Source organism: Fistularia commersonii, chromosome 1 (assembly GCF_037954325.1).
Source record: "Fistularia commersonii isolate RoL2024-O1a breed Wild chromosome 1, RoL_Fcom_v1.0, whole genome shotgun sequence".
Taxonomy (NCBI): domain Eukaryota; kingdom Metazoa; phylum Chordata; class Actinopteri; order Syngnathiformes; family Fistulariidae; genus Fistularia; species Fistularia commersonii.
The window spans coordinates 19,353,258-19,359,802 of record NC_141284.1 but is presented as its reverse complement, the minus strand read 5'-3'; positions in this window follow the sequence as shown (position 1 = coordinate 19,359,802).

Genomic DNA, 6,545 nt, shown 5'->3' with positions numbered 1-6,545 from the left:
CAGAACAGGACCTGCACAGCTGTGTCTGCAAACCGCCGCTATCTAGTGGTCAGAACAGGAACTCAGATTTCCCTCCTACCCCATCAGTCTTTCCAGCATGTGTTGAGACCATCCCTGGGTTTCCACTGGCATTAAAAGACGGTCCTACACCTGGACCTTCTCATCAGAAGCCCTGCAGATCCTTCATCACCACCCTGCCTCTAACTGAGGGGGCCTCTACCGATACAGAACAGCAAACCAGACAAGCGGCAGACGGTTCTGGACCCCAAGGACTTCAGATGTTCCTGTAGAGATGGCAGGCAAAATTCTCAAGTCGACATCTTTGATAAATATAGTTTGCACTTTGTTGGTTCTCCGACGTCGGTAATCCCGGTCGAGGCTCGCTTTCCCACGATAACTATCCCTGGATATTCTAATGTATCCCAGATGGTCCCTGACAGGCCCCGCAACCAAGAAACTACTACTTTACCATTAGTCAATGCGGGAACACTAGGTTTATGCAACACAGCGGGTGACTTTAGGCCTTTTCTTCTGAGCAGAAACATCTTGTCATTGTCAGTTGATTGTGATCATATCAAACGATCACACCGTGACATTAGCATCATATTATCATACACAGTCATGACAGTAACCCAAGGGTTTCTAAGCCTCCGCGTCTAGGGTGCATCAAATTCATCGGACAATCCCAAAGCGGCGGCAGCAGAGCCGACGAGAACCCTCAAAGATGTTAAAGCGCGATAATTATCGGCGGATGAGGTCTGATGCCGCGTTATCTCTGTCCATTCCCTGAGAACATTTGGGTGGCTGAGCTGTTACCCTGGTCCGCCTGCCTCAGTAGGACAGACGGGTGATCAGCCCACACACTCACGGGTCATCCCTCCCCAGCTGGCTCTGCAGAAGTGCTGTTTCTACATACCTTTTGTATAGTTCTTCGCACTGCAAATTCCCCCCCCCAGTGTGCTCAGTGTGCATTAGTTACCAAGTACCCTCTTCTGTTTTTTAATCCATCCATCAAACTACATTTGATTGTTTTAAAGTTGCAAAATAAAAAAAAATAAAAAAACAGATAGTTGTAATGCTTATCTTGCCATGAAGTCCTCCTCACTTATGCTAACAACATTAGCAAGTAGAGCTGCTACCGGGTCCTCTTCCCTGGGGTGTGTTTGTATCTCACCGGGGTGTGAACACCTACTGTCACTGGAAAGCAGCGGCTGTCCGAGAGGTCCCCGTGCTGAGTGACAGCATCCCGCTGAACAAGTGAGGTCCATTTCGGACGGCACGTTAGCCGTGGTCTCCTGCGGGCTGCAGAAGTTTTTCTTCCTTCCTTTTCTATGTTTTCCAGGACTGCAAAACTGGCGAGTTGTTTTCCAGGTCCTGCAGGACGTGTGGGAACCTTGATGTTCAAGAGCTGTTGGAGAGTTTTGTGTGGACCACAGGGAAGTGACGTGGGTGATCCACAAAGGGGATTTAAAGTCAGTTGTATCAACTGATGCAACTGTACTCTACACACACACACACACACACACACACACACATTTTAGCTCATCCATTGCATACAAATGCAGATAATGGTAGAGCAATACTGACTGTGTTTGGATCCATTGTTGTGGTTGGTTATGACCTCCGGAGCTTGTCGTCTGAACCCTTTGGTGACGTGGCCTCTGCGCCCCGGCTTTGTGGAAAGCTGGAAAAGAAAAGATTTAGGTACTGAAAAGATTGCCGCCTTCATCAAAGCAGGTTAACATCAATGTACAGGATTTCAGCCGGGCGTTGAAGACCTATTTCATGTTCCTGGATTGAGAGGCTAGGCTTCTCCTCCAAATCGCAAATCACACATCTGGATCGGATGCGCTTTCCCCCGTGAGAATAAAGAAAACAGTATGTACGTAAGAGTGACATCTCCTCTTCTGGGTGAAAAGCACTTCTCGACAGGCTCAGTGATGAAGGAGGTGAAGGCTCTGACATCCACATGCAGGTTTGAAAAGGGGCGCTTCTATCTTCTCCTTATTATCATCAATACCAGGATTTCATGGAGGCGGAACATCCGGCCGGGATCGTGACGGTGAATGTCAGTGCCTTCACTCTCGGCGTGATCGCTTCCTGGCGCACGGATGTTTGAAAGGTGTGCGTCCTCGGCCCGGAGATCCCCCGGGATCCTCCGGGATCCCCCTGGCCGAGGCTGCGGTGCAAAGTGATCGCCAGCAGGAGTCACCATCTGCCCGTGTTTGGCTTCGGTGCCCAACTAAGGAGCCTTCACAACCCTGACCGACCAAACAGGCCCGCTGACCGTCAGGTGTGAAAAAGCCCAGAGAGAAACTCGCATACGTTTCCGAGCTACGGAAACTCCGAGGGAGAAACGACGTTTTACCAGGCCTTTTTATACCTTTCTTTTTTTTTTTTTAGTGCGTAGCCGACACTCAAGGCTGTTTGTACAATGACCTGACAGTGAGGCGCCTGCTGTTCATTTGTGTGGTCCTCCAAACAAAATGTTTGTTTAGATTTCTCTCTACAGATCAGCGAGCTGGAGTTTAACCTTGTAAACAACAAGCGCAGAGGGGCAGGAGAACTCAGCCTCATGGAGAGCGGCATGAATCGAGAGCCCGTCCTGCTTGAAAGACAACAGCGAGAAGGACAAAAAGCAGCGGCTTACAGTGCTGAGAGGACCAGACCACCTCAGGGTAGGATAATGGGCCGGGGTGGGGATCCATTCATCCAAGTAGGTTTTTTTTTTTTTTTTTTGTTTGAAAGAGAAAACAGACTTCTGCTTTTCTCCCACTGAATGGCAATAACCACATCTTGGGATGTGGAGCTGCCTTGCTCAAGGCCGAGGGCCCTCGAGCCACGGACGCCGAGAGGGGAGAAGCAGCGCAGACGGTCGGATGCTAGCGGCGTGTGACGGGTTTTTAATCTCCATTTTAGCAAACTGAAGTGTGTTTTGGCCTGTGGGGCAGAATCCAACAAAAAGCGCGGAAAAATCAGCATTTGCTATTGTCATACTTCCTTTACACAATGAAAAGCACTCCCGAACGCACGCCAGCCAGCGGGTCGCTAACATAATAGCGAGTTGTGCGGGTTGTGTGTGGCGAGCGTGTTGCTCGAGCATCTGTGTGTGACCAGCACCCTGCCGTTTAGCCAAACAGCCCTCGCCAGGTGACGCCGGCTATGAAAGCGTCGCTCGGAAACCCCGTCCCTGCGCCGCCTAAGAGCCCCCCCGCCACCCGCTGGGACAGGAACCTGTTGCTGGTCGGCGTGGAGGTGACGCAGCATCAGCTGACGGCGCTGCTAGCTTAAAAATGCATGGGAACTTCAAGGACAACAGAAGTCCATAACGTCCCTTCTGTTATTAACTATCGAACTAATTGACTGATTCAACAAGGACCGGGCAACATTCCTGTTGCTAGGTTGCTACTTGGGCAAACCTACGTCCTGGAGCGACTTAAGACAGATCACGTATTTTCCGAGTAAAATAGCAGACACGTGTGAACGAGGTTTTATTTTTTGAGGGTGTTATTTGGAGGGCTTTGTGATGCGACGTGCTTCAGATGTGTTATTGTGTCGGTAGCAGTTGTGCATGTTGAGGTTTTGTCGCTGCTGTCGCTGTCGTGAAGCCTTCTTCAGGGCTCTGAACTCTGACATCGCTGAGATTTCCTTTTCACGTAAAGGCGCTCAAAAATTGACCTTTCTGGTCCGGTGAAGCCCAGATGCCCTCACACTTCCAATTAAAGGTTCAAGAGAACGCACCATCCCTGACCATCGAGGGCAACGATGCCGAGCGCGCACAAAGAAAGCAAGCCCGTTTTCAAATCCATGATTCCAGACGCTCTTTTTAGGAAACCGCTGCAGTTTTTGTCCCAAATGTTTGACTTAAGGTGAAGATACAGCTTGGAGCCCGATCTGTGTCCAGGTGATTCCCCCCCGACAGTTAGCTAACTGATATAACGTTCGTGTATGATGCCACAACCAAACTAAAACACATTCTTTTCTTTTCTGTTTTAGAAATATTGAACAAATTAGGTTTCTCCGGTTTGTTTTACCCAGCTACCCAGAATTTTCCTTTAGGTACTTTATTTACTTTGAGCTGCTCCTGCTATAATATTGAATCATTTTTTCTTTTTTTTCCCTTGGACAGACGCACACTCTAAATTGAGCAACACAACACATGGAGTTGTATTTGACGCGGTAAAGGAGGCCTACAGCACACGGTGGAACGAGGGACTCCTCGGAATAAAACAGCCGACGACGACGTCCTCCTGTTGTGCGTTCCGTCAATCGATTTCTGCTGACGCGGGTTCGATTCTTCCTTAGTATTACAGTTCTATTATCTTGGCAGGGAGTTTGTGCGTCCAAGTCAGAGGCTTCTTTTGGGGAGAATCCATTTGCGGACACAAGGTAGATGTTGTTATCCATACCCATTCCTTTTTATACGCTCTACTTCGGCTACAGCGCATGATGGGGGCGGCTTGATGGTTGGCAATGGAAAGAGGTTTTCACACTGGTAGGTTGCTTTTTGATTTTGAGCACCGGATTGTGCCGATTTAAATGTTGGCTTTCCGCGAGGCATGGAGGGGGTCCTTTTTGTGCCGAGACTGAAGGAGTTGCGGGAAGAGCGGGGAGACCAGGAGCCGAACGGGAGGATCTGCACACACAGGCAGAAAGAGCTGAACCACCCAGCATTGGATGGACAGGGCTGGGGATGATTGTCCCTGCAACACCAGGAATGTCAGACAGGGGGTGTGACTTTGCCGTTTCTATTCTGGAACGACGTTTAATCTAATCTGAACGTCACATAGATTTGTTCACATGGATTCTGATCATTTTGCGTTTTAAAAGGGATTGAATGTAAAGTGAAGATGCTGACATCTTATAGCTGAATGCAAACCCCAGCCTGGTGTCATTGCTAAGTATTAGTACATTATTTCTCCAGGAAACTGCAGCCCAGAGGATATCGGGGGCCTTCAGTAGCAAACCTAAGAGGAGATGTTGCATTGGATCCTACTTACTTACCTTTTCTCTAAAAAAGAGCAGTGAAAAACACTTTCACATAACTTGACACTCTCTCTCTCTTTCTCTGTCTCTCACACCCACACACACCTAAAGATTGGCATTTGGAAAGACACACACATCCCGCTGAAAGCACAGAACTTGTGGTCAAAGACACCACCGGCCTCTTCTTCAAACTGTAGCAGTGTGTGTGTGTGTGTGTGTGTGTGTGTGTGTGTGTGTGTGTGTGTGTGTGTGTGTGTGTGTGTGTGACGCTAATCTGTAAGCAGCAAGCGGGTGTGCTGTTTACGTCCAGCAAAAGTGTTACTTGTTTGTTCCAGTAGTTTGCCAGCAGTCAACTCAGTAGCGAATAACACCTCACACACACACTAATAGGGGACGCTACATGGATCCCACGTACTGGATCAACATCCGGCCCACGCGCAAGCTCCCCGTCTTCTCGGAAGACAAGCCAGACTTCATGCTAGCCGGACATCTGGATGCCAAACGCAGCGGCTGAAGTTCTTTGGATGTCAGCAGAAAAGTTTCTCATGTTCCAGTTTTAATTACATGAGATGTAAAGTTGTGAGTTTCTCTCAAAGAGGTGTTTGTTTGCTGTGACGGCCTGAAGACAAGCGGCGTTCCCGTCGGATCTGCCGCCACCGGACGGGACCTGAACAAGTCCGGCCTGCATGAAGACCCTGCGCTTCTATGGAATACATATATATATTCCATTTAAGAGTTGACCTGGTATTCCTCTTTTGAAGGAATTGTTTGTTCACTATTCGTACCTATGCCTGTGTCATATTGGGCTTCTCCTGTTGTTCCTCTCCTCCGTCCTCATTTCAATACGACCTTCGTTCTGCTCGTCTTCCATTCCCAATCCGCCCTCAGAAGTTTAGGAGAGGAAAGAGTTGAGAGCACTATTTATAGAGGAGGTGTCCAGAGTCACGTATGTCTTCGTCCAAATTCAGGTGTGTTAAATATGAAATACAGCAAATCCACAAGAAGGAGACCTCCATGAGGATCCAGGAGAAGAGAGGTCTGGATTTGGTGTTGTCTGAAACCTCCAAATGAAAACTATCCTGGAGCTCGAGTTGGTATCCACGTCTCCCCGAGAGCTGGGTCAGGACGAGCGGGGTTGTTGTTTTCTTTGTTTCATTTCAAGCGGAGCGTCGCCCGTGTGATGGCTCTGCACCGGGTCGTTGCAGAAAGGTCAGTTGATTCTTCCGGGGGTCGCGGAGGTGGTGCTCAGTGTCCGGGTGAGGACCTTCGGACATCGCAAACCAGGACAGGGTAGAGCTTTGCACCCTGACGTCCCCGCTCTCATTCCTCTCAGCCCGTCTCCTCACCGTCTGACGTTTCAAGGCCACGATGGGAACAGAAAGTCTTGATTGTCGTCGTCAAGGTGGATTCCTCCCTCCGCTCCTCATCCAAAGGATAGGGAGCAGACAGAAGGTGAGGGAATCATCTGATTTATTGGAGGTCCTATGTGATTCTGGAGGTCGGAGTCCAGTGGCATCATAGCTGTGAATCCACGGTCACGTCCTCAGCATGTGGTGAGG